Below are 11,691 nucleotides of genomic sequence, written 5' to 3'. Positions count from 1 at the left end.
CGGGAATACGGGTCCTGAAACATTTCTCTAAGTGCAGACCCTCATCAGAATCACCTGAAAATTCAGAATTTTCTGGGCCGTTTTAGTCATACCAAATTGGAGTCTCTGGGAAAATTCTGATGTAAGTCATATATTATGACTCAAATAACACAAATGTCACTAGACATAAGCCCACTATTTTCTAGGAAGGCCTGGGCCTCTCTACAGTACCAGTTTTTACCTATGAGAACCACTGAAAAACAGGTCTGATGAAGAAAACATAACCCGATGATGGTGAACTGCCAGGACACGTGCAGAACCAGAAAGCTGTGTGCAAAGGCTGCAAGAGGGGTAGGTAGCCCTTGTTGTGTGTGTTTTTTTCTCATTTTATTTCCAGTTTCTACTTTAAATCCTTCTGGAATTTCTGGGGATGATCATTCAGGAATTTATGGCCACAAGGAAAGAATGAATGTAAAGGAACAAATGTTAAGGACAGTTTGTAGAAACGAAATCATTATTTCTCATGCAAATTCCATTTCAGTCATGCTACCGTGTTGATATCCACAGATAAAGTAGTCATCCCTATTTTGTGATGTGAGCTTATTGACTAATTTGGAACCAGAATGTTATAGGATGTTCTTTTCCAGCAATGATAGTGGTGACAGCAGTGACACCACTGCAGAACCACCTGAAAGCTAAGAGCATCGACTCTGTGGCTGGATTGCCTAGGATTGAATGCTGGATCCAGAACTTACTAGCTGTGTAACTGGGAAAGTTCCTTAACCTATGACTCAGATTTATCTATTAGGGTGAAGATGATGATAATATTTTAGCTACCTTGCAAAGTTGCTAGGAAGAGTAAATTGTGTAATAGTTATAAAGTAATTGAATAGTGCCTAGTCCATCTATTTGCTAAGTGTCTGTTAACTAATTAAAACACCAGCCTTTGTTTCTACATGCTATACACCATCTCATGCTTTGCAGGTATATCATCATTTAACACTCCTCATCATTTTATATAAACCAAAGCACAGAGGGCTTATAAAACTTACGCTGGATAAACTCGAGAAAGTCAGTGGCAAAATTCAAGTGACACAGCATGGACATCTTTAACTTCTATATTGACTTACATCAAGTTCTCTGTTTTGCTGGCAGAGTTTGGGCCTAACTCTTCTAGATGATTAAATACCATTAAGAGAGGTGAGGAGAAAGAGTGAGAGAAGGAACAGGTACTAAGAAGAGAGTGACCAAGGCAGTTCTATCTTTTATAGTCTTTTTTTCTACTATTTGCTATTCGATATACTGGTATAATCATTTCAGTATCAAATTTTCCTATAGATTTTAGTTTATTTGGGAATTATAATTTTATATATCTTTATGTATCTATTTTTAAATGCATTCAAGTGCTCGGGCTTAGAAGTATAATGACATTTGTCTTTGTGCTTTTTATCTTTACAGGTAGCAGTTGGAAGGATTCCCTGTGACAGCCTCACAGTCATTCCTTTGCTTTCAGGGAAACAGTGTTGGGTGGGTCACCTGACTCCCATGACGAGAGCCAAGGGAGTCGAATCTTCCCAGAGGCTCGCCCAACTGAATACTGTGTTTCACTGAGGCTTCACTCCCACTCCAAATCCTCCTCCCACTCCCAATAGCTAGATATGGCCTATTGAGCAACCTTCTGGGAGAGGCAAGCCCAGGCTCCATTCAGAATTGCATGACATTATTTCCTCTCATCCCATATTAGTCACATGTTCATCCATTTTTTTTTTTTTTTTTTTTTAGTGGATGAACAACTCTGTTAGTATCTCCCTGAACTTCAAAAAGATCTTTGTATCCAGAGCTATTACAGAGAGGCAATGGTTATGGGATCATTTATTTATATTATTATGGCACAATAGAAGTCGCTTTGGTCCTTGAAAGTGTCCCAGTGACTCATGATATTTTTTCCGATGTTTTTTGACCTCTGCTCCTTTCCATATTCTCCCATCTCCAATAGATTTGCTTCAAAACCACAGAAAAACCACAGCTGTGTTTTTTGAATAGGAACTCAAAGAATGAAAGTAACTGTTTCCATGAAGGATCTTCAAAGGAGGTAAAATTAGTTTCTTGGTGTCTACATATGACCAGTTATTAAGGGATTTCAGAAATGAAAGTTATCATTTCTTGCTTGGAAAATATGTTCACATGATAAAAAATAGAAAAGTTACAGAGACATCACTAAGATCAGAAGACTGTAGGTTTTGTTATTGCATTGCAACATTACAAATGAGATTAGACACAAATCACGATGAATGCATGATAGAAAGTAATAATAGATTAAATGTATTTAATCATCTGAAGAGACAAATGTGATTATCAGAATATAAAATATTAAATGTCAAAGTCAACAAAAATATGTAGGGTTAACAAAAGAAGACATTGATTTATGGAAGTTATGCAAAGTGTTCCAGACCTCCAGAGGGTGCTATTGCGTTTACACAGAAATATATTTAACTATGCACACATTCTCCTGAAGTAAAAAAATGAGAATTTTGAGCATCTCTAATTTACTTCCACATAAAAAAGGAAAGAAATAATAACCAAAGCAATAAATTGTCTCCAAAAAAATTAACTGAGGCTTATTTCATTTAACAGACCTGTAGGTAATTTTTTTTACATGAAGATCAGTTACCTAATAAAAATATTACAAAAATATCAAGTCATTTCAGATAATATTTACAGTAACTTTCATTTGAATAAAATGAACTTGGCATTAGTCATAGACAATAAATTGATTTTATGTTCAAAAATACATTTAGAGATTTAAAATCTTTTAAAGTTTCTGAGCATGAATAAATAAATCACAACAGAAATCATTTCTAAAGGAAAAGCTTCAGGTTTTAAAAATACAAATAAAGTCTTTACCTGAGTAAAATTATTTTGCCCTGTCATAATCTAGCATTTCATACATATTCTTACAGTATGAGTGATATTACCAACTGAGAAAAATCACTCAGAGAGGCAATGACAAGTAAACAGTAAATTGGTTCTTTGCATTATTACAAAGCTACTGACAACGGTGGATGGATATATACAAGATTTTTGAATTCATATGATATGGTTGCACATTTGTATACTCAGCTGTATTCTGTAGATATCCTTTTCAAATATGAGTTCTTTAAAAAATAATGATTAAAATTGATTCAAGTAATCCTTTTTCAAAGTCACTGACATATTTGTTTTGTTTTGAGTTTTGACAGCTACTCTGAATTCTTATCATATTTATAGAATTGTTTGAATCATAACATTATTTTTAGACTCATTAATTACTATTGGAATGTCATACAGAAATGTGCCAGGAATGCAATAAAGAAAAAAATTGAATTGCTTCTCACCTTTAAGTTTCTTACTTGCACTTTCCCTAGTTAAAATCATCTGGCATTGTTTTACCAAAAGGTGAGTTGTTTTCCTCCACAGGAGAGAAAAAAAGATGAACACAAATATTTAACACTTGGTAACACATTAGAAAATGATCATATAATTCAGGCAAATAAACAGAAAGCAATGGAATCTAAAAACTGTTTCCAAGTTTATAACATTTTTTTTTTTTGTCATTTAGAGAAAACAATCCATTTGGGGAAAGTGCAAAATAATTGATGAGTCATTCTTAGTCTTTGAAATGATTAATAGTGAATCCAGGTCAGAAACTTGGGCACCATGTTTATTGAAATGTGAGGATGTTGCTTGAGAATTTGTAGAACACAATTAAATCACCATACAATGACATATGCCATTTCTCTTACATCCCTCTCTCGGGATCACAAACCAGCATAGAATCCATTCTCTTCACAGTTCTTGGAGGGAGAGGGTATTAATGTGCCCTATGGCCATATGAGAACAAAATAACCAGGACAGGAACAAAGCAAGAGCACAGGGAGGCAGATGGGTGGCAGTTTCCCATGTTTGCGGGTGACTGTGGACACAGATGGACCTGTCAAATGTTTCACTTGAGCTGATCTGAATGACATCAGGAAAGTTTCAATCACAGAAACTCACACACAAAAAAAGGAAGACAAAATACAACTTTCTATTTTCCTGCCTCACAAGCTATTCTCTTTGGGGCCTGTAGGTCATCTGATAGAGGGATCTTTAGATTATGTTATTCTGGGAAACTATTTAAGTATTCAATACCCTAGAGGATAACAGAAAAAGACCCACAGGCACGTGATAGTGGCATGCTATTGAAAAGGCACTCATATGCGCCTTTGACCTTCTTAACTTTTCTTTTTTATATGCCCTTTCCATTGGGTGTAATAGTCTCTAGTCATGGATACCATATTCTCCATGTAGGTAAAAACTGTCAGCACTGTATAGTACTTGGAGCTTTAAAACTGAAAATAACAGTTAAGGATAAAAATAACAAAGAGAACATTTGTTAGATTCATGACCTTGAAAATTTGTCTTAAGCCTTACTTTTCACAACTCCCAAATAGGAACACTTGTGGTTAAACATTTATAGTCTAAATAAGGTCATGTATTTTAAAGTACTTTGGAAACTATAAAGGGCTCTATTATATTAGCCTACGATAGCATGTGGTTGTATTTCAGGTGAGATCCCAGGCATCTTTTACAGTACTAGATTCTTATTTCTTTCTTAGGTAAAGACAAATTAGGACTTGAAGTAATAGAGTGGTTTACTTGAATAATTACCTGGATGAACATCATGGATGGAGTGAGTCTTTTCTAAGATCTCTTCATTTAGGATGAGCGTGAATGATGAGGAACAGTTGTTCCCTTTTCCCTCCAGCTCTTCAACGACATCTTGCATTAGCTACCAAAGGGACACCTGGAAGAGACACCACAGTTTCGACATGATCCACTGGATACATATTCTGCTCAGAGATTTATATGCATGTGACAGTGGTTCATAATGATCCCGATTAGATACTTTGGATAATCATTTCATATACAGACAACTGATGTTTCAGATCCACCAGGTACAGGACCAAGACAGAGATTACAAAGAAACAGTTCTTATCTTTATAACCTTGAGTTTGAAACCAATAAGTCCTCATCCATCTGGGGAGAGAATCACTTCAAGAAATAAGACCCAGATAAGCACCAGGAGGTTGTTTATTTCGCATATTTACTGTGTTTGAGGGAATACAAAAAATTACCATGACCCTCTTTAGGTCCAAGAGAGGGGAATGCATGTTGGAAGAGTATACCAAGCCAGAAAATGGAACATTTATAAAGGATATTTGGGAAATGATGAAAGAGGGTAATAAGGGAGATGGGGGTTGACTATGAGCCTGAACATTAAGGTTCTTAGCAGATGTTTCACACTGTGGACTAGGGGGAAGGACTCATGTTCTGTAAGCCCAGTTCCATTCCATGTCTGCTAATTCCCAAAATGTCCTTTCAGCTCTTAAATGGTCTGATTCTATTATTGAGGCATGTGTGACCCAGGTGTGTGTGTGTGTGTGTGTGTGTGTGTGTGTGTGTGTGTGTGTGTTTCTAAAATGTTATTACTCTTGGATTAAAATTAAATAGAAAGCAAGTTTATAATAACACAGAAAATAAAAATTTAGTTATATGGGGTAAACATATAGGTTGGCAAAGGATTTTATCCAAAGACTAAATACTTGAAATTCTGTCCTAAGTGTGTATATATGCATGCACACCTTTTGCATCCTTTATTTAAGTAAAAAGGATACTTAAAATTTTAGTGATCCTCATGTGCATATTTTGTAAAGAGTTATTTTTTGAAGTAAGATTCTTACTTTCTCTAGTCACCCACAAAAAGATCTTGTCTTTCCAACTTCATATGTCATGGCTTTGGACAGATAATTTTATATATAACTCCTTCTGCACAAATTTAAATATCGATGGTATTATGCTATTGAGCTGGTAACATAATAATTTGGCTTCATATTTTATTGCAAAAATTCCTTCATCTCAGCATGCTACTTTCATTGAGAGAAAAATATACTAAACAATGATTTTAAAAGTATATAAAAGTTGCTAGATGAATATGTCCATATATTTTTTCAGTTTTATTTAGTCTAAATTTGAACCCACATCTTTGCAATTGAAAAAAATCTCACAACTATATCTTAAATCCTATCCATTTGTGAGGATTAGCCTGTTCAACTAATTCAGTGAGGTAAGATTTTAGTAATTTCACCAGTACTTTATTTAAGACTGTATCTGCAGGGAAATTTCACAGCAACTCATCAGCTTGTACACATTAGTAGTCAGCCCACGGCACCCAGACTCTCTAGGTAGGTGACAACTCTCCTATGACTATGGAAGTACCTCTATTTTAGATAGAAAGAGTCAGAGACCCTTTTTTAATTTTGGATCATATTTTTAAACAATTCATAATCTTAATAATAATGTAAATAGTTGACATAATTATCTGTCTATAATGGGAGCTATTGGCTTTGCTATTTCTCTCACTCTACCTAGCTCAGCAACTTCTGTTACCTTAGGCCCTAAGGCTTAGGAAAAGGAGAACGCATGAGAGACAAAAATCAGGAAAAGGGAAGGTTGGAGAAAAGTAGCTGGCTCACTTTTTTGCTGCTTCCTAACATTCTCCAGATTCAGTTTTCAAATGATAGATGTAAATAATTTTGTCTAAACATTGTCTACATTTTTTCTCCTTTTGCTTGACTACAAAACTTCTCAATAATATGGTGGCTTCTCCTCCTCATAACTCTTTCTTCTCTTCTCCTTTTAACCCCTAAAAATGTAGTTCCTGACCTTTTCTATTTTTTTAATAAAGTTCTCCTATTCAGCAAGCTAGATGGTCTTGACTCAGTTTTCAATATTAGTTTTTCTTAAGCTTCTGACACTGTTGACAACCTGCTACTCAAATCTCTCTTGATAAGACATTCATCTTGGCTTTTCTCCTACATTTTTGATCTCTCATTGTCCGTTTTCATCGTATTTGCTCTTTCTCCCATTCTTACTCCCACAAGTAAGCATCTCACCATCTTTCCAATTATCTTTCCTTCCAATTCCTTCAGATCCTCCCTTGCTGAATACAATTACTCTCATGATTTTAGTCATTATCATCATATACTATACTAGAGGTCCAGTGCATGGATTCGTGCACATTGAAAGGAAATTAATTAGAAGGTGGCTGGCGGGGTGGGACTGGGCAAGGTGGGCTAGACATGCCCTAGAGCCAACCTCCCCCAGTCCCTCCTCACTGGCCGCACATGGGGCGGTGCCAGGGCTCAAAGGGTGTATGCAGAGTGAGCAGTGCCCTCTGGTAGGTGGGGTCCCTCGGCCTGGCTTGTAGGGATCGGGTAGAAACTGGCAGTCTGACATCCCCCAAGGAGTCCAGGAGTGTTAGAGGGCACTCTGCAAAATTGCTGTTGCTTTGCAGCTCCTGCATTGAGCATCTGCCCCCTGATGGTCAGTGTGTGTCATAGCTACTGGCTGGTCGGCTATGCCTTTTATATATATAGATGACCAAAAATGTATACTTTTAGCCCCAACTGTTCTCTCTCCAGCTTTTGAATTTTCAACTACATGTTCAACATTTTGACTTGATGTTAAGTGAAATCAAAAGTTTCAAAACACCAAAATATGAATTAATTTACTCTCCTATAGCTTTTCCTTGGGCTATCTCAACTTCTGTCAATTGCACCACCATCTCCCAAGGGACCTGGGTTCCACAGACATGCATGGGCTTTTTGAGGTATGTGACTCGCCTGAAATAAAGTGTAAAATATTGTATTTGTGTTAATTTTGTTACTTCTTCTGAGGAAAGATTTTAGAAATTTTATCAGATTTTTCAAAGAGGTTATACATTCCCCAAAATCTTAAGAACCGCTTCTGCACTGCTGAATTTAACATCAATTTTGCTCCTATGTATCCTGAGTTTTAAATACATTATATATATATTAATAAGAAGTTCACAAATCCAAATTTTAGGGTGTTTTTGCAATCATTTTGGTTACATTTCTTAGTTATTACATACCAGAATAAATTCTCAGTGGTTTGTTTGGTTTTGCTTACATAGAGAATGAGCAGAATTTTCTCTGTGCAGAAAACTAGTTTAAATCTTAGATCATGATTTAATGTCCAAAATTTAGAATATTCTCTCTCTCTCTCTCTCTCTCTCTCTCTCTCTCTCTCTCTCTCTCTCGTAATTTTATCTCTATTGCTAAATATGTATATGTAATTTCACTATCAAAACCATTGTACTGTTTCTGTGGGCAGACAGCCTAACTTTTTTCTCTATGTCATATCAAGAACTCATGTATAAAATTAAAGGTCAATTTGAAATATCTAGCTGTTTGGTATCAGGTGGATAAGAAGGGATTATACTCTTAACCAATTTAACTGTTATAATATCAAGGTAACTATTCTAATGTGTTAGGTGTCAGAGAACAAAGGAGAACAAGTTCCTGCTCTTAAGGAGCACAGAGTCTAACAAATATGTATCATTTTTTTTGTGTTAGGTGTCAGAGAACAAAGGAGAACAAGACATAGTTCCTGCTCTTAAGGAGCACAGAATCTAACAAATATGTATCCACGTTACAATATATTATTGTATTCATACTAGTATTATTACTACTATCCTTCTTTTTAATGATTATTATACCTGGTTCCAGCAAAGGACATTTATAACACTTTTTTTTTAATGAGAGCACAGATTACTCAAAAGGAAAAATAATGTTCTCTATTATAAGCAAATTTTTCTTTATAAACGTAGAGAAACATTAATTTTATCCTTGAACTTCTACCCCCTTGTAATCAGGAACTAATTAATTAATTAGCTAATATTCCTAAAGTGCATTGAAGATGAGCAGTGTCATACAAATGCTAAGTATTCTAAAGCCATGAGTTGTCTTATATATTAGATAGGATTTCTTAAAGTTTAGAAAGGACAATTTGAACAAATTACATCTTATCTAAATAAAAATGTTAGGCATCTATTGAAAGCAGTGGGTAGGCAGAAGTAGGAAAAGTTGGAATGGAAAAGAGCAAATATAATCAAGAGAAGGAGAATGATCCTTTACATGTTTCTCCATTTGTCACTATCTCTATACATAAAGCAACAGTTATGACCGAACAACCTAAACGATCAGAACGACCGGTCGCTATGACATGCACTGACCACCAAGGGGAAGGCACTCAACTCAGGAGCTGCCCCCTGGTCGTCAGTGTGCTCCCACAGCCAACCTCCGGCTGTCCCTCCCCATGGCCGGTCCCCCTCCCTACCCCCATCCCCAACTCCCAGTTAAAGCTCCAGGCACTGGAGAATCTGGGCCAGGAAGCCTGTAGGAGGAGAGCGACCCCAATGCTGATCCAGACAGAGTAGCATCTCAAAGTGGGAAGAACAGGCAAGGCAGCAGCCTAACTGCAAAGATGTAAAGTAAGCAGCACCACCATCTGACCTCTGCCACTGCACCATGCCTCGCCCTTCTGCCCCTGTCAGCCTGGCTGGTTTCCCTCCCACCTCCCACCTCCGCCGCCTTGGCTCTGTTCCTGTCTCCTCTGCCTCTACTTTGGTCCCTTCTGCAGCACTTTTCTTCCACATTGCCTTCAGTCTTCGCTCCCAGCCGGTATATGCAAATTAACTGCCATCTTGGTTGGGTTAATTTGCATATAGTCGCTCTGATTGGCTGGTGGGCGTAGCAAAGGTATAGTCAATTAGCATCTTTGTCTTTTATTAGTGTAGATGTAAGGTTTTTTTGTCTCATGCTTTCTCAACCAGCTATAAAACTGGGATAATTTATTAGGCCTGTACTGAGTTTTGTGATTTTTTAAACATGAGTCATATGGGACATTCAATTTTCCTAGGAGTTACATTTGTTTCAATTTGGTAAAGGTGGTTATTTTGGAATCTTTCCATACTTCTCTTCCTTTTATAGCCAGTGAGACAGACATTCCAGAACATGAGAAACAGAGGTCAATCAAAGAGCATTATACTGTTTCCCTCCTCAGGTATTAGTTTTGGTGTTTTCGCATCAATTTGCTGGTGTTTTGTGTTGTTGTTGTTTGTTTGTTTGTTTTTTTTTTGGTTATTGTTTTTCTTTGGGGAAGGGCATTGTCCATTAGTTTTGAATGTCTGAGGAACAGGCCCAACCCATAGAGCTCAGTCGGTTGAATGGGTTTGGCTTCAACTGGGGGCTTTGTTAAGTGAGTACTCAAAGGCAGAAGATGTTATGTGCCCTTTACCACCTCAAGGGGCATAAATGATGCTATCTAAGAGTCTATAATCATACCTCTCTCCACCTCACTTGAGATAGATTAAATGCTGTAATTCAATCTTTCTCGTCTCATCTGAGACACTTAGGGTTTCTTTATAATCTGTCACATTAATAGGGAACAGTGACTAGGCATAATTTCTTGACACAAAAAAAGACCTATTTACAGAATTTTTGTAAAGATAAATTCTTTGCTGGGAAGCACTCCCAGATTTTGATGTAACTTGCTTAATTGTCAAAAAAAAGTCTATTGCCATTAATACTGAATAACTGGCTTGAAGATGGTGGTGGTGGTATCAGAAAATGACAGCATTTTAAAAAATATATTTTTATTGATTTCAGAGAGGAAGGGGGAGAGAGAGAGAAAGAAAGAGAAACATCAATGATAAGAGAGAATCATTGAGTGGCTACCTCCTGCATGCCCCCTGCTGGGGATCAAGCCCACAACTGGGGCATGTGCCCTAACTGGGAATCTGGAATCAAACCGTGACCTTCTGGTTCATAGGTCAACACTCAACCACTGAGCGACACCAGCTGGGCAGAAAACTATTGCTCTTTGCTCCTCCTGCAACTTTCAACTGTGTTGATCAAGAGTTCAAAAAAGGTCGAAACCGGTTTGGCTCAGTGGATAGAACGTTGGCCTGCGGACTGAAAGGTCCCAGGTTCGATTCCGGTCGGGGGCATGTATCTTGTTTGCGGGCACATCTCCAGTGGGGAGTATGCGGGAGGCAGCTGGTCGATGTTTCTCTCTCATCGATGTTTCTAGCTCTCTGTCTCTCTCCTTTCCTCTCTGTAAAGACTCAATAAAATATATTTTTTAAAAAAGAGTTCAAAAAAGTAGAATACATACCTGATTTCAGAGTCTCTGGACTTTCATTACAGGGCTTGGGCTATTTTTTTGCAAGGTATTAGATATCAGTTACAGCATGATTTAAAGTATGGAGACTAGAACTAGAGCATAAACCAAGTGGAGAGCCCAGTCCCAAAGCACTGAGGATCAAAAGTGAGAAAATTGAAGTTTAAATGTCTCTAACCTAAAATAATAGGAACCAAGTAGAAAGAGAGAAAATAAGCTGAGTGAAAGCTTGGTCTGGAGCTAAACAGGAAGATTTCTGTGAAGAAGGCAAGTTTCTTTGGCCCCATTTCTGATGTTCAGGCATGTCAGGCTGGCTTAAAAGTTCAAGTCTGAGGCAGTCTTCCCTTTTAGCTGTCCTTTCTCATCTTACAACACAGTGGCCTATTGATTCAAAACTTTCTATAGTTTCAAGCCCTAGTAGGCATAGCTTTTGGTTTTTGTTTTTTCTGGGAACACTTAGTGCCGGGAGCCGGCCCATCCTTGCTGTTTCAAGGGACCTGGCATATATGGCATACTGTTCTTAACATGTTTGGTTACCTTCTTGGTACTATGTGTTTTAACCAAGGTCACCTCTCTGAGAAAGGTTGTTTCCCCAGGTAGGGATTTTCCCCTGAAGTTAGGGAGGGAATAAAACCTCTTAACTGCCAG

Source organism: Myotis davidii, unplaced genomic scaffold (genome assembly GCF_000327345.1).
Source record: "Myotis davidii unplaced genomic scaffold, ASM32734v1 scaffold433, whole genome shotgun sequence".
NCBI lineage: Eukaryota > Metazoa > Chordata > Mammalia > Chiroptera > Vespertilionidae > Myotis > Myotis davidii.
This window is presented reverse-complemented; position numbering follows the sequence as displayed.